At 37.6% G+C, this 21423-nt stretch overlaps 1 non-coding gene across 1 annotated transcript; it reads right to left on the bottom strand.

Annotated features, from left to right (window-relative positions):
- Positions 1-4199: 4199 nt before the first annotated feature.
- Positions 4200-4307, bottom strand: LOC112768104 (small nucleolar RNA R71). The gene has a single exon (XR_003185543.1). It is a non-coding gene; the product is annotated as a small nucleolar RNA R71 (small nucleolar RNA).
- Positions 4308-21423: the final 17116 nt, after the last annotated feature.

Raw genomic sequence — 21423 nt, 5'->3', positions numbered from 1 at the left:
CTCCCACGTGTATCGAGACACCACAACATTCTTTTGCCAACACATGGGGAAGGTGATGAGCGGATAATTTATACGCTTTTTGACATTGTTTTTAGTATGTTTTTAGTAGGATCTAGTTACTTTTAGGGATGTTTTTAATAGATTTTGTGTTAAATTCACATTTCTGGACTTTACTATGAGTTTGTGTGTTTTTCTGTGATTTCAGGTATTTTCTGGCTGAAATTGAGGGACTTGAGCAGAAATCAGATTCAGAGGTTGAAAAAGGACTGCTGATGCTGTTGGATTCTGACCTCCCTACACTCAAAGTGGATTTTCTGGAGCTACAGAACTCGAAATGGCGCGCTTCCAATTGCGTTGGAAAGTAGACATCCAGGGCTTTCCAGCAATATATAATAGTCCATACTTTGGCCAAGAATAGATGACGTAAACTGGCGTTCAATACCAGCTTTCTACCCAAATCTGGCGTCCAGCGCCAGAAAAGGATCCAAAACCAGAGTTGAACGCCCAAACTGGCACAAAAACTGGCGTTCAACTCCACAAATGGCCTCTGCACGTGCAACACTTAAGCTCAGCCCAAACACACACCAAGTGGGCCCCGGAAGTGGATTTATACATCAAATACTTACTCATGTAAACCCTAGTAGCTAGTTTATTATAAATAGGACCTCTTACTATTGTATTAGGCATCTTTGAACGCATTGTTCTTAGACCATGGGGGCTGGCCACACAGCCATACCTGGACCTTTCACTTATGTATTTTCAACGGTAGAGTTTCTACACTCCATAGATTAAGGTGTGGAGCTCTGCTGTTCCTCAAAGATTAATGCAAAGTACTTCTGTTTTCTATTCAATTCATCTTATTTCGCTTCTAAGATATCCATTCGCACCCAAGAACGTGATGAAGGTGATGATTATGTGTGACGCTCATCATCCTTCTCCCTTATGAACGCGTGCCTGACAAACACTTCTGTTCTACATGAAATAAGCTAGAATGAATATCTCTTAGATCTCCTAACCAGAATCTTCATGGCGTAAGCTAGAATGATGGCGGCATTCAAGAGAATCCGGAAAGTCTAAACCTTGTCTGTGGTATTCCGAGTAGGATTCAATGATTGAATGACTGTGACGAGCTCCTAACTCGCGATTGCAGGGCGTTAGTGACAGACGCAAAAGGATAGTAAATCCTATTCCAGCATGATCGAGAACCGACAGATGAATAGCCGTGCCGTGACAGGGTGCGTGAGCATATTATTCACTGAGAGGATAAGATGAAGCCATTGACAAGGGTGATGCCTCCAGACGATTAGCCGTGCCGTGACAGGGCATTGGATCATTTTCCCGAGAGATGACCGAAAGTAGCCATTGACAGTGGTGATGTATCACATAAAGCCAGCCATGGAAAGGAGTAAGACTGACTGGATGAAGATAGCAGGAAAGCAGAGGTTCAGAGGAACGAAAGCATCTCCATTCGCTTATCTGAAATTCCTATCAATGAATTACATAAGTGTCTCTATCCCTATTTTATTAATTAATATTCGAAAACACCATTATCACTTTATATTTGCCTGACTGAGATTTACAAGGTGATCATAGCTTGCTTCATACCAACAATCCCCGTGGGATTCGACCCTTACTCACGTAAGGTATTACTTGGACGACCCAGTGCACTTGCTGGTTAGTTGTATCGAAGTTGTGACAATTATGAATTAAGATCAGAGCACCAAGCTTTGGAGCCATTACCAAGATTTGTTCGAGCCTGGAGATCACAATTTCGTGCACCAAGTTTTTGGCACCGTTGCCGGGGATTGTTTGAGTTTGGACAACTGACGGTTCATCTTGTTGCTCAGATTAGGTAATTTTCTTTTTGTTTTCTTTTCAAAAAATTTTCAAAAATATTTCCAAAATTTTCTCATCTGTTTTCGAAAAAAAAAAAAGTTTTTAAAAATAAATTATTCTATGGCTTCAGAATTTTTAAGAATGCATTCTAGTGTTTCATGAAGCATGATGGAAGCCTGGCTGGCTGTAAAGCCATGTCTCAATCCTTATACACAAGAGAAGAGCTTCTTTATCTTTCTTAGCCAATTGGCTGTTGAATGTAAGGAATGTCAGGCGTGTCATGTCTGAGTTACATACTAAAGCTTGGCTGGCTATTAAGCCATGCCTGACCCTTTGATTGGAGCTTTAGAGCATAAGATTCCTGGAATTCATATTAAAAATTTTGGAATCCTTATTTTCTTTTTCAAAAGATTTTTTTCAAAATATAAAATAAAAATCCAAAAAAATTTTTAGAAAATCACAAAAATAAAAAATTATTTCATGTTTCCTTGTTTGAGTCTTGATGTTTTGTTATAAGTTTGGTGTCAATTGCATATGCATCTTGCATTTTTCGAAAATTTCATGCATTCATAGTGTTCTTCATGATCTTCAAGATGTTCTTGGTAAGTCTTCTTGTTTGATCTTGATGATTTTTTGTTTTGTGTCTTTTCATGTTTATCATATGCATTCTTGAATTCTTAGTGTCTAAGCATTAAAGAATTCTAAGTTTGGTGTCTTGCATGTTTTCTTTGCATTAAAAATTCTTCAAAAATGTGTCTATAATGTTCATCTTGACATTCATAGTGTTCTTGGTGTTCATCTTGACATTCATAGCATTCTTGCATGCATTCATTGTTTTGATCTAAAAAAATTTCATGCATTGCATAATTTTCATGTTTTTCATAAAAATTTCAAAAATCAAAAAAATATATCTTTCCCTTTTTTCTCTCATCAAATTCAAAAATTTGAGTTGACTTTTTCAAAAAATTTTAAAATCAAGTTGTTTCTTATGAGTCAAATCAAATTTTCAATTTGAAAATCTTATCTTTTTCAAAATCTTTTTCAAAAATCAAATCTTTTTCAAAATTCTTGGTTATTTTCAAAAATTCCAAAAATAATTTTCAAAAATCTCTTTCTTATTTTATATCATAATTTTCGAAAATAACATAATCAATTAATGTTTTGATTCAAAAATTTGAAGTTGTTACTTACTTGTTAAGAAAGATTCAAACTTTAAGTTCTAGAATCATATCTTGTGATTTCTTATGAATCAAGTCATTAATTGAGATTTTAAAAATCATATCTTTTCAAAAATATCTTCTTATCTTATCTTTTTCAAAAAAAAAATATATCTTTTCAAAATATCTTTCCTAACCTCCTAACTACTTATCTTTTCAAAATTGGTTTTCAAAATTTGTTTCAACTAACTAACTAACTTTTTGTTTGTTTCTTAACATTTTCAAAACCACCTAACTAACTCTCTCTTTCTAATTTTCAAAAATATCTCCCCCTTTTTCAAAAATTTCTTTTTAATTAACTAATTATTTTTATTTTTATTTTTGATTTCAAAAAATTTTTCGAAAAAAAATTACTAAACATTTTTCAAAAACCATTTTCAAAAATCACTAACTCCTTTTCAAAAATAATTTTTGAAAATTCCCTCATTCTCTTTCATCTTATTCTAATTATTTATTCATCTACTAACATCTCTTCCTCACATCATCACCAAATTCGAACCCCCTCCTCTATCTGTGTTCGAATTTCTTCTCCTTCTTTTCTACTAACAATAAGGAACCTCTTTACTATGACATAGAGGATTCCTCTTCTTTTCTTTTTCTCTCCTCTTTCTTATGAGCAGGGACAGAGAAAAAGGCATTCTTGTTGAAGCTGATCCAGAACCTGAAAGGACTCTGAAAAGAAAATTAAGAGAAGCTAAATTACAACAATCCAGAGACAACTTGATTGAAAATTTCGAACAAGTAAAGGAGATGGCAGCCGAACCCAACAACAATGCAAGGAGAATGCTTGGTGACTTTACTGCACCTAATTCCAATTTACATGGAAGAAGCATCTACATTCCTGCCATTGGAGCAAACAACTTTGAGCTGAAACCTCAGTTAGTTTCTCTGATGCAGCAGAACTGCAAGTTTCATGGACTTCCATCTGAAGATCTTTTTCAGTTCTTAACTGAATTCTTGCAGATATGTGATACTGTTAAGACTAATGGAGTAGATCCTGAAGTCTACAGGCTCATGCTTTTCCCTTTTGCTGTAAGAGACAGAGCTAGATTATGGTTGGATTCTCAACCCAAAGATAGCCTGAACTCTTGGGATAAGCTGGTCACGGCTTTCTTAGCCAAGTACTTTCCTCCTCAAAAGCTGAGCAAGCTTAGAGCGGATGTTCAAACCTTCAGACAGAAAGAAGGTGAATCCCTCTATGAAGCTTGGGAAAGATACAAACAGTTGACCAAAAAGTGTCCTTCTGACATGCTTTCAGAATGGACCATCCTGGATATATTCTATGATGGTTTATCTGAGTTATCAAAGATGTCATTGGATACCTCTGCAGGTGGATCCATTCACCTAAAGAAAACGCCTGCAGAAGCTCAAGAACTCATTGACATGGTTGCTAATAACCAGTTCATGTACACTTCTGAAAGGAATCCTGTGAGTAATGGGACGCCTATGAAGAAGGGAGTTCTTGAAGTTGATACTCTGAACAGAATAAATTATTGACTCAGCAAGTCAATATGATCTCTCAGAGTCTGCATGGAATGCAAGCTGCATCCAACAGTACTCAAGAGGCATCTTCTGAAGAAGAAGCCTATGATCCTGAGAACCCTGCAATAGCAGAGGTAAATTACTTAGGTGAACCTTATGGAAACACCTATAACTCAACATGGAGAAATCATCCAAATTTCTCATGGAAGGATCAAAAGCCCCAACAAGGCTTTAATAATGGTGGAAGAAACAGGTTTAGCAATAGCAAGCCTTTTCCATCATCAACTCAGCAACAGACAGAGAACTCTGAACAAAATGCTTCTAATTTAGCAAATCTAGTCTCTGATCTATCTAAGGCCACTGTAAGTTTCATGAATGAAACAAGGTCTTCCATTAGAAATCTGGAAGCACAAGTAGGCCAGCTGAGTAAAAGGATCACTGAAATCCCTCCTAGTACTCTCCCAAGCAATACAGAAGAGAACCCAAAAGGAGAGTGCAAGGCCATTGACATAAGCGCCATGGCCGAACCTGTAAGGAGAGGAGAGGACGTGAATCCCAAGGAGGAAGACCTCCTGGGACGTCCAGTGATCAATAAGGAGCTTCCCTCTGGGGAACCAAAGGACTCTGAGGCTCATCTAGAGACCATAGAGATTCCATTGAACCTCCTTATGCCCTTCATGAGCTATGCTGAGTATTCCTCTTCTGAAAAGAATGAGGATGTTACTGAAGAGCAAACTGCCAAGTTTCTTGGTGCAATCATGAAGCTGAATGCCAAACTATTTGGCATTGATACTTGGGAAGTTGAACCTCCCTTGTTCATCAATGAACTAAGTGATCTGGATCAACTGACATTGCCTCAGAAGAGACAGGATCCTGGAAAGTTCATAATACCTTGTACCATAGGCACCATGATCTTTAAGGCTCTGTGTGACCTTGGTTCAGGAATAAACCTCATGCCCCTCTCTGTAATAGAGAAACTGGGAATCTATGGGGTGCAAGCTGCTAAAATCTCATTAGAGATGGCAGACAGCTCAAGAAAACAGGCTTATGGACAAGTAGAAGATGTATTAGTAAAGGTTGAGGGCCTTTACATACCTACTGATTTTATAGTCCTGGATACTGGAAAGGAAGAGGATGAATCCATCATCCTAGGAAGACCTTTCCTGGCCACAGCAAGAGCTGTGATTGATGTTGACAGAGGTGAAATAGTCCTTCAATAGAATGAGAACTCCCTTGTGTTTAAAACTCAAGGATCTCCCTCTGCAACCATGGAGAGGAAGCAGAAAAAGCTTCTCTCAAAGCAGAGTCAACCAGAGCCCCCACAGTCAAACCCTAAGTTTGGTGTTGGAGAGTCTCAACAAAGCTCTGCACATCTGTGAGGCTCCATGAGAGCCCACTGTCAAGCTATTGACATTAAAGAAGCGCTTGTTGGGAGGCAACCCAATGTTTATCTAATTCTTATTTTTATTGTTTTTCATGTTTTCTTAGGTTCATGATCATGTGGAGTCACAAAATAAACAAAAAATTCAAAAAAGGAATCAAAAACAGCAGAAGAAAAATCACACCCTGGAGGAGCATCTGTCTGGCGTTCAAACGCCAGAACAGAGCATAGTTCTGGCGCTGAACGCCCAGAATGGGAGCATCCTGGCGCTGAACGCCCAGAACAAGCATGGTTCTGGCGTTCAACGCCAGAAATGGCAGCAAATGGGTGTTGAACGCCCAAAATGGGCACCAACCTGGCGCTGAACGCCCAGAGTTGTGTGCAAGGGCATTTTGCATGCCTAAATTGGTGCAGGGATGTAAATGCCTTGACACCTCAAGATCTGTGGACCTCACAGGATCACCTCAGGATCTGTGGACCCCACAGGATCCCCACCTACCTTCACTCACTCTCTTCTCTCTTCTCAATCATCCTTTATTCCCAATAAACACTCATCCCTTCTGTCTTCCATTTACCACTCACACCCATACACCTACTTACCTTTAAAATTCAACATCTCTCTCTCACCCAATCCCACCCATATGGCCGAATACACACAGCCATCCATCTCCTCCATATCTTCTTCTTCTTCTATTCTTTCTTCTTTTGCTCGAGGGCGAGCAATATTCTAAGTTTGGTGTGGTAAAAGCAGAGCTTTTTTGTTTTTTTCCATAACCATTGATGGCACCTAAGGCCAGAGAAACCTCTAGAAAGAGGAAAGGGAAGACAAAAGCTTCCATCAAGGGTCTATAGCTCAGTGGTAGAACATTTGACTGCAAATCAAGAGATCCCTGAGATACCTCAGAGGATACATTTTCTTCCACACAATTATTGGAAGCAACTAAGGGTGGAACATCAAGAGCACTCCATCATCCTTCATGAAATCAGAGAAGATCTAAAAGCAATGAAGGAGGAGCAACAAAGACAAGGAAGAGACATAGAAGAGCTCAAGGACATCATTGGTTCCTCAAGAAGGAAACGCCACCATCACTAAGGTGGATTCATTCCTTGTTCTTGCTTTCTCTGTTTTTCGTTTTCTATGTTATGTGCTTATCTATGTTTGTGCCTTCATTACATGATCATTAGTAGTTAGTAACTTTGTCTTAAAGATAAGAATGTCCTATGAATCCATCACCTCTCTTAAATAAAAAATATTTTAATTCAAAAGAACAAGAAGTACATGAGTTTTGAATTTATCCTTGAGCTTAGCTTAATTATATTGATGTGGTGACAATGCTTCTTGTTTTCTGAATGTATACTTGAACAGTGCATATGTCTTTTGAAGTTGTTGTTTAAGAATGTTAAATATGTTGGCTCTTGAAAGAATGATGACTAGGAGACATGTTATTTGATAATATGAAAAATCATAAAAATGATTCTTGAAGCAAGAAAAAGCAGCAAAGAACAAAGCTTGCAGAAAAAAAAAATAGGCGAAAAAAAAAATAATAGAAAGAAAAAGAAAAAGCAAGCAGAAAAAGCCAAAGCTCTTAAAACCAAGAGGCAAGAGCAAAAAGCCAATAACCCTTAAAACCAAAAGGCAAGGGCAATAAAAAGGATCCCAAGGCTTTGAGCATCAGTGGATAGGAGGACCTAAAGGAATAAAATCCTGGTCTAAGCGGCTAAACCAAGCTGTCCCTAACCATGTGCTTGTGGCGTGTAGGTGTCAAGTGAAAACTTGAGACTGAGCGGTTAAAGTCAAGGTCCAAAGCAAAAAAAAAAAAGAGTGTGCTTAAGAACCCTGGACACCTCTAATTGGGGACTTTAGCAAAGCTGAGTCACAATCTGAAAAGGTTCACCCAATTATGTGTCTGTGGCATTTATGTATCCGGTGGTAATACTGGAAAACAAAGTGCTTAGGGCCACGGCCAAGACTCATAAAGAAGTTGTGTTCAAGAATCATCATACTGAACTAGGAGAGTCAATAACACTATTCGAAATCTGAAGTTCCTATAGATGCCAATCATTCTAAACCTCAATGGATAAAGTGAGATGCCAAAACTATTCAAGAGGCAAAAAGCTATAAGTCCCGCTCATTTGATTGAAGCTATGTTTCATCGATAATTTGGAATTTATAGTATATTCTATTCTTTTTATCCTATTTTGATTTTCAGTTGCTTGGGGACAAGCAACAATTTAAGTTTGGTGTTGTGATGAGCGGATAATTTATACGCTTTTTGACATTGTTTTTAGTATGTTTTTAGTAGGATCTAGTTACTTTTAGGGATGTTTTTAATAGATTTTGTGTTAAATTCACATTTCTGGACTTTACTATGAGTTTGTGTGTTTTTTTGTGATTTCAGGTATTTTCTGGCTGAAATTGAGGGACTTGAGCAGAAATCAGATTCAGAGGTTGAAAAAGGACTGCTGATGCTGTTGGATTCTGACCTCCCTACACTCAAAGTGGATTTTCTGGAGCTACAGAACTCGAAATGGCGCGCTTCCAATTGCGTTGGAAAGTAGACATCCAGGGCTTTCCAGCAATATATAATAGTCCATACTTTGGCCAAGAATAGACGACGTAAACTGGCGTTCAATGCCAGCTTTCTACCCAAATCTGGCGTCCAGCGCCAGAAAAGGATCCAAAACCAGAGTTGAACGCCCAAACTGGCACAAAAACTGGCGTTCAACTCCACAAATGGCCTCTACACGTACAACACTTAAGCTCAGCCCAAACACACACCAAGTGGGCCCCGGAAGTGGATTTATACATCAAATACTTACTCATGTAAACCCTAGTAGCTAGTTTATTATAAATAGGACCTCTTACTATTGTATTAGGCATCTTTGAACGCATTGTTCTTAGACCATGGGGGCTGGCCACAAGGCCATGCCTGGACCTTTCACTTATGTATTTTCAACGGTAGAGTTTCTACACTCCATAGATTAAGGTGTGGAGCTCTGCTATTCCTCAAAGATTAATGCAAAGTACTTCTGTTTTCTATTCAATTCATCTTATTTCGCTTCTAAGATATCCATTCGCACCCAAGAACGTGATGAAGGTGATGATTATGTGTGACGCTCATCATCCTTCTCCCTTATGAACGCGTGCCTGACAAACACTTCTGTTCTACATGAAATAAGCTAGAATGAATATCTCTTAGATCTCCTAACCAGAATCTTCGTGGCGTAAGCTAGAATGATGGCAGCATTCAAGAGAATCCGGAAAGTCTAAACCTTGTCTGTGGTATTCCGAGTAGGATTCAATGATTGAATGACTGTGACGAGCTCCTAACTCGCGATTGCAGGGCATTAGTGACAGACGCAAAAGGATAGTAAATCCTATTCCAGCATGATCGAGAACCGACAGATGAATAGCCGTGCCGTGACAGGGTGCGTGAGCATATTATTCACTGAGAGGATAAGATGAAGCCATTGACAAGGGTGATGCCTCCAGACGATTAGCCGTGCCGTGACAGGGCATTGGATCATTTTCCCGAGAGATGACCGAAAGTAGCCATTGACAGTGGTGATGTATCACATAAAGCCAGCCATGGAAATGAGTAAGACTGACTGGATGAAGATAGCAGGAAAGCAGAGGTTCAGAGGAACGAAAGCATCTCCATTCGCTTATCTGAAATTCCTATCAATGAATTACATAAGTGTCTCTATCCCTATTTTATTAATTAATATTCGAAAACACCATTATCACTTTATATCTGCCTGACTGAGATTTACAAGGTGATCATAGCTTGCTTCATACCAACAATCCCCGTGGGATTCGACCCTTACTCACGTAAGGTATTACTTGGACGACCCAGTGCACTTGCTGGTTAGTTGTATCGAAGTTGTGACAATTATGAATTAAGATCAGAGCACCAAGCTTTGGAGCCATTACCAAGATTTGTTCGAGCCTGGAGATCACAATTTCGTGCACCAGAAGGCAGGTTCATTCTTTGATTCCAAGAAAAATGGTCGAACTCCTTCAACAGCTTGGACCTTAAAAAAGTAGTTCTTAAAATCCCTAAAGGCTCGTCATACATAGCAAACACTTTGTGTCCCTGGGCAGATCGAAAGGAAATCCAAGAAGCTTTCTTTTTTGAGGAAATCCCGGGCTTCGTCAAAACAAAAAGATAAAGAAAAAGAGTTTGAGAAGGTGTGACACCCAACTCTTGGCAAAGCAACTGAAAAATCTTGATAAAACCGCAGGAGTTCAGATGGAGCTGGGATGGAGCTACGTTACACGACCACAAAAAGTCGGTCTTAAAGGAAGTAAAAGGAAAAGTAATGTCAAGCTGGCTGAAAAAATAGTCATAAGCGTAAAAGAAGGGACGTTCCCCCTGGGTCAGAGCAGGAAAGCAAACCTTTTCATTAGAATCAGGCGCTACCAATTCATAGTTCTTTTCCTGATCTCTATTCCTACAGATTCGATGATGTTTTCTAAGCTCTGCACAGAATTCAGAATTAACTACAGAGACACACATCAAGACGAGGGAGTCCAGCCAATCAGACATGCCCTCGGAGACTTTGGAGGAGGTCTCGACAATATTTTTACGAGAAGACATGGTCAACTAATCCTACAGCAAAGAAAAAAGAGAGGAATTACTAAATAAATAGCTTAGACAAAACAGATATAACTCGATCTAAGGCACACATAACAAAAGGAAATCCCAGGACACAACCCACTGGTCCAGGGGCATCCTTTGGAGGCAATAATAGAGCGACAGAGCAAGTTCTACAAAGTTATCTCAGCAAGAAAAATAAACCTTCTTTCAATCAAAATGTCGAGAAGAAAATTACAAATCAAATAAGTCATCAAAAATAGCCACCCTTCAAACTACAGTTTTAGTCTATCAGCAAAAGGAACTACCAACAGCAAATTTTTGCCAAGTGGAAATCATCAAAGACGCAACTTTTTTTCAGAATCAAACAAGCTATTACCCCAAGAAGCTCCAAAATAAAAAAATACAAAAACAGATAACAACATGCAAAGCCCTAAAAGCTTCAACCATCAGGAAAGGCGAAAAGGTTCATACAAAAAGATGAAAGAAAATTCCAGAACACACATTACAACAACAATAAGACACATCAAAAGTAGAAAGATCCAAACTGTCTCCAAGATCAGGCAAATGTAAAGAAAGTGACTAAAAAGGAAGAGAAAGTACTAACTTGTAAAGAGGAAGAAGAGACGAGTGTGAGGAAAAGGTTCGAAGGAAACAGCGGCAACAAAGCACCCTTGCGTCGAAGCGAACAGAAGGAAAGAAGCACCTCAAAGCAAAAATGACGGAATGCAAAGGGATGAGAGAAACAAAAGCAAAGCAAAAGCGAAATATTCGGGAGCAAAAGAAACTGAAAAGAAGGATTCGAAAATACAAGAGAAAAGAGGGAAACGGCAAAGGAGAAATTAATGAGCATTTAAAAATCTCGCATGTTCCCAAGACAAGAGTGCAATTGCAAAAGCGCGCACTTTCAAACTAAAAGAAGCGAAGGAAAACGCTTCATATTCAAAAAGCTTCAGCAGAATCGACCAAAGTGCTCGAGCTCGGCTTTACCAGAAAAGGATTGAAGACCTAAAGACTAAAGGACTCGACCTCAAAAGGAAGGTCGTACTCGAGCAAGGGCACTGTTCATACCCTGGGTCGAGCTCTGCGACTCGGGTTGTTTGGCGACAAGTCGACCGACCTCTTCAGGTTAGGACTATCCGACCACTTCTTAAAGAGCTCGACCAAGTCACCAGGAAAAGCCCAAATAAGGGCCCAAACAGAGGAATACGACCCAAATCCAAAGGCAGCCCAAAGCCTAGAGAGATAAGGGCGGTTCCCTTGAAGATAAGATGACTTCACTCAAAGATAAGATAAGATAACTATCTTATCTATCTTATCTCCATAAAGGTCACTCTACGCCATTATAAATACACTGGAGCACCCAGGTATAACTCATACTCTGATTCTACTAAAAAATCTGCTTAATACCCTTGCTAACTTAAGCATCGGAGTTCCTTGCAGGTACCCCCACCCTCTGGTGACGAAGGATCAGCATCACCGACAAGTCCAACAAGTCGGACACAGCGGCTCCGGCCACCACCCACACATCGGATACATCAGCACCGACTGGCACAGAAGATCTCGTCCGAGATCGACCTACAGTTTCAGGTAACCCCCGGAACAAATACATTTATATATTAATGTCTAAAATGGCTAAAGATTGTGTATCAACTATCAAGGACTTAAGGATAGCTAAGCACAACTGATGGCAAAACTATAATTTTCACTTCCTTTAAGTTACTTACAATTGCATTTAACATAAAGAATTGAGTCCATTATTGGCCAATGGATGAAAATGTTGATGCAATCAAATTTTAAAGAAAACATTGACCATATAAAGCTAATATAGCATAATTCCATTTACGAAGTTAGCCGATAAATTCAAATTTATGAACATGTGGCGTTTGTAAACCCTGTAAAATAAATTAATTTTTAGTTAAAGAAATTAGAAATGTGAATTTTATAGTTTAATAAGGTAGAGCTAATTAAAATAAGAAGTTTGACAATAATTTTAAAGAATTTGGCCCAAAATTAGATCGAACGGGACGAATTGGGTGAACTGGACCCGTAATGGGCCCAAGGCCCAACCCACACTCCACTTGACCAAATGAGTTCAGCTCATTTTTTTCCCATTCCTGACTGTTTCACCTTGGAAGAACATAAGGGAAGAGAGGAGAAGGTTCCAAAATCCTTGGTTCCACTTCAAATCACCATATCTTGCTACTCTGAGCTCCGATCGCCACATCGTTTGCGGCCACGCATCCACGGCATCGAACTCTACAAAGTTCGGTGCATAATTTGGTAAGGAACTTCCATTTTTATTCTCAACCTCACCTTCCCCAAAATTTTCAAAAATTTTATAAGTGGGTGTTGAGATTTTGGTCCTCTTATGTTATAGGATCCGATTAGTTTGAGAAAAATATTCAATCTTGCTTCATTGGTGCTTGAGTAAGGTGAGGATCCTAGAACGCTAGCTAATTCATTCATTAAGTATATTGGGTATTGAATTTTGGGTATGTATATGTGATAAAATGTGTTATGTGTATATATATATATATATATATATATATATATATATATATATATATATATATATATATATATATATATATATATATATATATATGATATGAAGCAATTGGAAATGTTGGAAGCTTAATTGGAAGCTTGAAGTTGGTACTAGTTGCTGAATTTCAGTGTTGAGGGCTTTCAAACTTATCTAAGTGGGTTGTCTTGGATTATACGAGAAAATTGGCCAAGGTATGATTTTGGTTTCTCGTATTTAATATATAATGTCTCGTGAAAATTTAGGCTAAGTGACTATAGGATAGGTGTGAATACATGAGTATGTTAATTTTTTAGTACTTTATGATAATTGTTGATATGGATTGAGAATTTGTTGGTGATTATTGCTTATGATAGAAATAGAATGATAAATGATGGTTTAATGACGATTGATAAGTTGGTAATAATGAATATGTATAGATGATGGATTTTTTATGATTTATTGGTATCATTGTGAAGTTTATGCATGGGAATTTTGTAAAAGTGGGGTATGGTGGGTGATGGAAGGGTGTAGTGCTGTGTTAATGTGATATGTTATGCTGTGGTGATGACTATATGTATAGAATGTTGAAATTGATTTTTATTTTTTTTAATGAAAATAGAGGTTTGAGAACTTTGTGTAAGTTTGATTTTTGGCCGAACTTCGGCGACCCATAACTTGGCTTCTGGACCCCCAAATTATTTTAAACTTGTTTCATATGAAAATTGAATCCGTGAAGTTTACGTCTTTCAAAGAACGGATGAAAATATTTTAAAACAAAAACATTATGCGTGTCGGAAGTTTGGAGTGCAAAACTGAAAATTCTGCAGCATTCAACATTTTTGCCAATCCGCAGATCTTGTGTGTGCGACCACTGCACGCGACGCGACCAACCCTTTCGGGTTTGGCATCTCGTGTACGTGAGCAGGGTGCTTGCGTATGCAAGAAGTGGTTTTTGAGGGGTTACATAGGCCTCACCTGTACGCGAGCAAGGTGCGCATATGCGAGCATCGAAAAATGCACGCCCATGCGTACACGTGACCCAGGCGTACGCGTGACCCCTGTTTTCAGCAAAAATAAATTTTGTGTTTTAAAACCTAATTTCAAACATCTAAACCTCTATTTTCATTCTTTTAGCCCTAGATCTTAATAGTATGCCTAGTAATGAGATGAAGCTAGGAAAATGTGATAACTTGGGGGTGAAGTAAGGTTGAAAAATGATGATGTATGAAAAGTGTAAAGAAGTGAAGGATATGTGATGTCATGGCTATGATGAATGATTGTACAATGATTATGAATGTTTATGTGGCTTATGCACTCAATTTATCTGAGATACGAGTTTTCCTGGGTAAAGTACCGTGGCTTGCCACCAAGTGTTCCAGGTCGAGATTCAATACTATGTTGACCCTACGTCTTAAGGGTGACCAGACACGTATAAATTCTCGGGAAGGATACCCCCAATGAGCAGATTTTATATATAAGAAAAAGCTATGCATAGACTCTTGGGGATGCGCGATGGGGGACAGTAAGGGGTTTAGTAGCCGGACTTGTCGGGTTGGCTTGATAACCGACATATGAGACTCATCAGCCATAGGACAGGCATGCATCATATGAATATTGTTTGAATTTCTTGTTGTGCATTAATTGGAAATGCCTAAGTCAATTTAATATGTTAATTGTTGTATTTGCTATCTGCAGTACTTGTATTCTACCTGTGTTTGTCATTGTCTGCTTATTTGTTTGTGCAGTTTCACCAGTGTCAAAGGATTGGAGGAAAGGAGGAGGATTGAGGGTTTAGGTTTAAGGAATTGGCTAAGTTAGGAATCCTTAGAAAACCACCTTGATTTGTGGTTTCTATTTTAATTCTTTAAGCTTTATAATCTGAGTGTCGGCGTTCTAAGATTGCCTCTGTCTTTCTCGGAACCTTACATCTTATGTATGCGGCACCATTACCATGCTGAGAACCTCCGGTTCTCATTCCATATAGATATTTGTATTTTTCAGATGCAAGTCAAGAGGCACCTCGCTAGGCCTCTGGAGTTCTGCATTGAAGTGGATCTTTGGGACTTTATTTTGTGTACTATTTGTATATGATATATTTATAGGATTCTCCCAACAACTTGTTTTACTTTTGTACCTCTTAGAGGTGTATGGAGAACTAGGGTTTTATATATGTATTATGGGTTATGGGTGGTTATATATATATATATATATATATATATATATATATATATATATGTATGTATGTAAATATTCTCCGGCCAGCCTTAGCTTCGTAGGCTGAGTTAGGAGCTTGTTATTGTGTACTCTTGACCCTCTAATCTTGTTTTCTGTATATATATGTTTATGAACCTTAGCATTCTTCGTACGCAACTTAACCTTATTCCTGAGCATTGCGTTTTTAATTTTGCGATTTTTGCTTTACCTATACTTCAAGGCTCCTCGTATACTACGTTCTTTCAATTATATATATATATATATATTATCTTAGAGGTCGTAATATCACACCACTTCGGTTTTACGACTTAAGCGTAAAGCTCTGTGTGCTAGGGTGTTACATTATGATATCATAGCAGTTCATTCCTGTAGAGCCTGAGGGACGGAGTGACTATGCTTCTGTGCATTCTCTATGTGTGTGTCTATGTGCTATTAGGATATCTAACTGATATATATGGCATAAACATTCATGAGAATGCATTTGGGACTTTGAAGCACTAGACTTGTGATATTGAGACTGATCAACTTGATATCACTTGTTTGGTGTGTATAGGAACCAGATGGCGTGATGCACGAAAACTTGTCTCTCAACAAATTTCCTTCAGCAAGTATACCGAATTGTCGTCAAGTAAAAACTCACAGTAAAGTGAGGTCGAATCCCACAGGGATTGATTGGTCAAGCAACTTTAATTGGAAGAATGTTCTAGTTGAGCTAAGCAGAAAGTGAGTTGAGAATTGCATGAAATTAAATGGCAGGAAACTAAATAGCAGAAAATAAATGACGGGAAGTAAATTGCAGAATCTTAAATGGGGAAGGGAAGTTTAGCATGAAAGTAAATGGCATAAAGTAAAGAGAATGGGTAAGATCAGAAATGGGAAATTCATTGGGCTTAGGAGATGTTGCATTCTCCGGATCAAGTTCATTTTTATCTCTTCCTCAATCAATGCATTCATTGATCTCCTTGGCAATCTTAAGTTATTGAATTCCAATTCTTTGGTAATTCAATCTCTCAAATCAGATCAATAGCCAATTCCTTGGTCTAATTGCTCATGAGAAGAGATGAAATGTGGTCACTGATTATACCACATGTATTTCCAAATCAAAGTATTGGGAGAATTATATGTCACCATATCCGCCCAAACCCCAATTTGGTCCAACATGAGAAAATATTTCTAGCATGATCTCTTCATCCCTTTTCCAAGGTTCAGAAGAGATCCAAGTATAAATAGCTTCTTTTCCAAGATAACTACTCAATTGGATGAAGATTGAAAGCTTTCTAGTAAAATCAAGAGAAAAGAAAGAAGAAGAATAATGAAAACTATTATTGATCCATCAAATTACAACAGAGCTCCCTAACCCAATGAAAGAGGTTTAGTTATTCATAGCTCTGGGAAATGAAAGCAAAGATAGAGAGTACATTCTGAAAGTTAAACTAGAAGTGCAAAGAAAGTAAAATACAGAGAGTAATTCTAATAATGCCAAAAGCTCCTTTTCTAGTTCAAAGCTCTCCCTATTTATACTACTCTTCTGATCTTCTAGTTGATTCTTCAAGTCTTGAATATGGGCCTTTGGATCTTGAGTTGAAGCAGTTATCTTTTTCAGTGGGCTCAGCTTTACTTGCAGAGAAAGTGTGAAGTAGGCAGGGACTTTAGCTTAGGGCGTTAGTGGTGTTAACGTTAAGTGAAAATGTGGGGTTGAGAACGTTAGTGACAATCACCTTTTTCACTAACGTTCCTAATCCAAAGTGGTCCACATTAACTTCAACGTTAGTGGTACTAATGTGACCACTAACGTTGACCCTTGGCTCTTCGCAAACGTTACTGGGGTTTACCTTTTTCAATAACGTTAAGAGTACCCCTTTCTCCCTATGTTAGAGTTCACGTTAGAATAGTTAACGTGGCCTTTAACGTAGGCTTGCCAAATCTTCGAGAGCGTTAGTGACACTTACCTTTGTCACTAACGCTTCAGAACGCCCCTACTTCCCACGTTAGAGTTCACGTTAACTAGGTTAACGTGACTTCTAACGTGGTATTGATAGCCATCTCCAACGTTAGTGACAAAGGTGAGTGTCACTAACGTTGGCTCATCATCCCTCTTCTCCACGTTAGCTTCCACGTTAATGTAATTAACGTGGCAACTAACGTGGCTCATAGTGGCTCAATCCAACGTTAGTGACAAAGGTGAGTGTCACTAACGTTGGTGATTCTTGCTCCCTCCACGTTAGAGTCCACGTTAACTAGGTTAACGTGGCTTTTAACATAGCCAATATGGGCTTAGTCCAACGTTAGTGACAAAGGTGAGTGTCACTAACGTTGGCATCATCTTCTTCTTCCACGTTAGAACTCACGTTAACTAAGTTAACGTGGCTCTTAACGTGGCCAATTGCCCCTTTTGGAACGTTAGTGGCACTTACTTTTACCACTAACGTTGGAGTTCTACTTCTCTTCCACGTTAACATAGTTAACATGGCAACTAACGTGGGCTATGATGGCTCACGAAGGCGTTATTGGCAATCACTTTTCTCATTAACGTTGCAAGCTAGCCTTCATTCCACGTTAGTGGTCACGTTAGCTAGACTAACGTGGCTGCTAACGTGGTTCTTCCTTGCTTCCTTTATCCTGAAATCAAGCAATAAAGTGCATCAAAGCTCTGATCCAAGTTATGAGACATGCATCATTCAATTTGTCCTTTAATTCATGCATAATTCTCATGAAATCATGTAAAATTCACAATGTTTGCTTGAATCAAGATGTAAGTGATTATTTACCCAAAACTTGCTTATTTCCTAAGAAAATGCATGAAACTACCTTAAAACCATAAAGAAAAGGTCAGTGAAACTGGCCAAAATGCCCTGGCATCATGGCGCCTCGTGGATGCGGTCGCGGGCGAGGTAGAGGTAGATTAGGCAATACAAGTCTTGAACTGGTAGGGAATAACCCTGCAGAATTTATGGCTGCCCTGGAAAACATGGTCATGGCTATACAGGCGACAGCCAAGGCACTAGGTAATCAGATGAACAATGGGAACAATAGGAATAACGGTGAAGAGGGTCACAATTCATAATTTTTAGTTTTAGATATAGTTTTTAGAGAGAGAGGTTCTCTCCTCTCTCTTAGGATTTAGTTTTAGGATTTAGGATTATTTCTTCTTCATCACAGGTTCAAGGTTCCTCTTATTTATTTTCTACTTTTATTATATACTTTTAATTATTATTTATCTTTTCAATTTGGCTTATGCTACATTCATGTTATGATTTTCTTAATTAATATTATTTGAGGTATTTCAAATTTGAGATTGCTTTGCTTTATTTATATTGATGCTTTTAATTTAATTTAGATATTTTCTCCCTTTTGGCTTGGGTTAAGTAATTGGTAACGCTTGAGCTGTCAAATAAAACAGTGGTTGAAATTGGGAGTTGCTCCAATAACTAAGGTTATAGTAAACTCTCGTTGCAAATATAGTTACTAAACCAAGCAATCAACCTTTTTTATAAATGTTTTGGTTGTCACAAGTAACAAACCCCTTTAAAATTGATAACCGAAGTATTTAAACCTCGGGTCGTCTTCTCAAGGAACTGCAGGGAAGCATGTTCTTATTATTGGTTATGAAGATTGTAAATCAGGGTTTTGAAGATGAGGAACAAGTAATTTAAATTGTAATTAAAATAAGTAAAAGACTGTAAAATAAAAAAATAACTGTAAAACACACTTTTGGCAAGGTATGAGAAATTGAAAGTCCTATCCTAGTTATCCTTATCAATGATGATGAAAATTGAATCTTAATTCCACTTAGTTAACCTTTACTAGAGCAAGGGAAGGACAAGTGACTAATTAGTTTGATCTTCAAATCCTAGTTAATTCCTAGAAAAAGATTGGGATTATTGAAGTTCAATTCAATTAGCAAAGATAACAATTATCGATCACGTTGAGTTTGATAACTCCTGAGTTACTGATTTCTTAATCAAGACCAAAAGGGAAAAAGTAAATCTATTGGAATAAAAATGTCTTCAGATTGGAAGCAATAGTAACATAAATAAAAGAGAGCAATAATAAACTGAAATACCTCAAATAACATTAATTCAAAGAATAATCTGTAACATAGAAGAATTCATAAACTAAATTGAGAAGATAAATAAAAAGGAATGTTGAACCTGATAAAAAGACATAATCTTGAAAGAAAAAGAAATCCTAATTCTAAATCCTAAAAGAGAGAGGAGAGAACCTCTCCCTCAAAACTACATCTAATTCATGAATACTAACTAATTGGAGACTCTCCTTTGAATGGATGCATTCTCCCACTTCATAACCTCTGATCTGTGCCTTCTAGACTTGGATTTGGGCCAAAAAGGGCTTTAGAAATCGCTGGGAGCATTTTCTGTACTTTCTGGTGCATGGCCTCTGTCACACGTCCGCGTGGGTCACGCGGTCACGTCATTTGGAGTTTTTCTTGTCATGCGGTCGCTTCAGTCATGCGTCCGCATCATATGCGTTTCACTTATGGTACGTGATCGCGTCAATCACGCGGTCGCGTCACTGCTATTTCGCATTGGCATGCGGCCGCGTCGTCCATGTGATCGCGTCACTGCCAGTTTCTTCAAAAACTCCGTTTTATGCTTTCCTTCCAATTTTGTATGTTTCCTTTCCATCCTTTAAGTCATTCCTGCCTTAGAAGATCTGAAATTACTCAACACACGAATCACGGCATCGAATGGTAATAAAGGGAAATTAAAATTATTATTTTTAAAGCATAGGAAACATGTTTTTCACATACATCACATAATAAGGAAGGAAAAGTAAAACCATGCAATTTACATGAATAAGTGAGTGAAGGATTGAATAAATCACTTAAATTAGGCACAAAGTATATCATAAAATATGGGTTTATCAACCTCCCCACACTTAAACAATAGCATGTCCTCATGCTAAATCCAAGACAAAGAGTAAGGTAAGGTTAAAGTGGTGGAATCTCATGCAATGCAATCTATTCTAAATGCAACTACCTAAATGAATCATGCAATTCTAATTTGTTATTCCCTTGTGTATAAAGCTTACATGTAGTTGAATTAATTCACATTCTCAAGGAATCTTATATATATATATATATATATATATATATATATATATATATATATATATATATATATATATATATATATATATATATATATAGCGAAACCTTAGATAGTGATAAAGTACCTTTACAATTAAGATGGGAGAGAAAAACATTTTATAATTTTGCAAGACAATTAATAATTTAAGCAGAGATATATGTTGATGAGCTATTGAACCCTCACTGAATTGTGTTTACTCTCTAGTCACTCAGTGTTTATTGGGTTAATCACTCTATTCTTCTTTTTATCCTTACTTTCTATAACTTTGTTCTTCATCTAACCAATCAACAATTATAGAATATAGGCATACAAAAATCATGAGGTCTTTAGTTAAGGTTGTAATGGGGCCAATGTAAAGGTAATGGTATATGTATAAGGCTAAGTGAGCTAATTAAGTGAATCCTTGATTAGTTTAAGATCTCACCTAACATACATATTTTGTAAAGCAAAGCTTCCTTACCTATTTTTCCATATTTTTCTCACTTTTTATGTTACATGCTCATATTTTAATTTTTATTTATTTTTATCCCATGTGCATCGCTTTTTGCATTTGGGAAATTCTTTTGCATCCCCTTTATTCAAATACTGAAAAATAAGTATTTTTTTAAAATGCACATGGTAATTAAATTATTTTGATTTCACATGAGCATGTTTCCCAAAACTTTTAAAAATAAAAATTTTTATTCTTTTTAACTTTCTACCCTTTTGTTTCTATCATCCATGTTCCCATAAGGTTCCCACACTTACACAATACAATTTCTATCTTAAGCTAACCAAGGATTTAACTTGGAATTTTTATTTTGTTTTTCTGCTTAAGGCTAGTAATGTGGTTATAAAACAAGAGGGGATTTAAAGGCTCGAGGGGGCTAACAAGGGTGATGTAAAAGGTAGGCTGATTTGGGAATAGTGAGCTAGAATCAAACAATGGCCTCAATCACTTTCTTGGTATGTATCTATATTCTATAATCGGACATATAGATTAAAACAAAGTAAAGAACACCAGAATAAATAAGAAGGGCGGAACACACAGGAACAAAATATTATGGTTTAAATG

Source organism: Arachis hypogaea, chromosome 17, assembly GCF_003086295.3.
Source record: "Arachis hypogaea cultivar Tifrunner chromosome 17, arahy.Tifrunner.gnm2.J5K5, whole genome shotgun sequence".
Lineage (NCBI taxonomy): Eukaryota > Viridiplantae > Streptophyta > Magnoliopsida > Fabales > Fabaceae > Arachis > Arachis hypogaea.
Note: the sequence above shows the minus strand (reverse complement) of the source record. Positions and strands in the feature narration are given on the sequence as shown.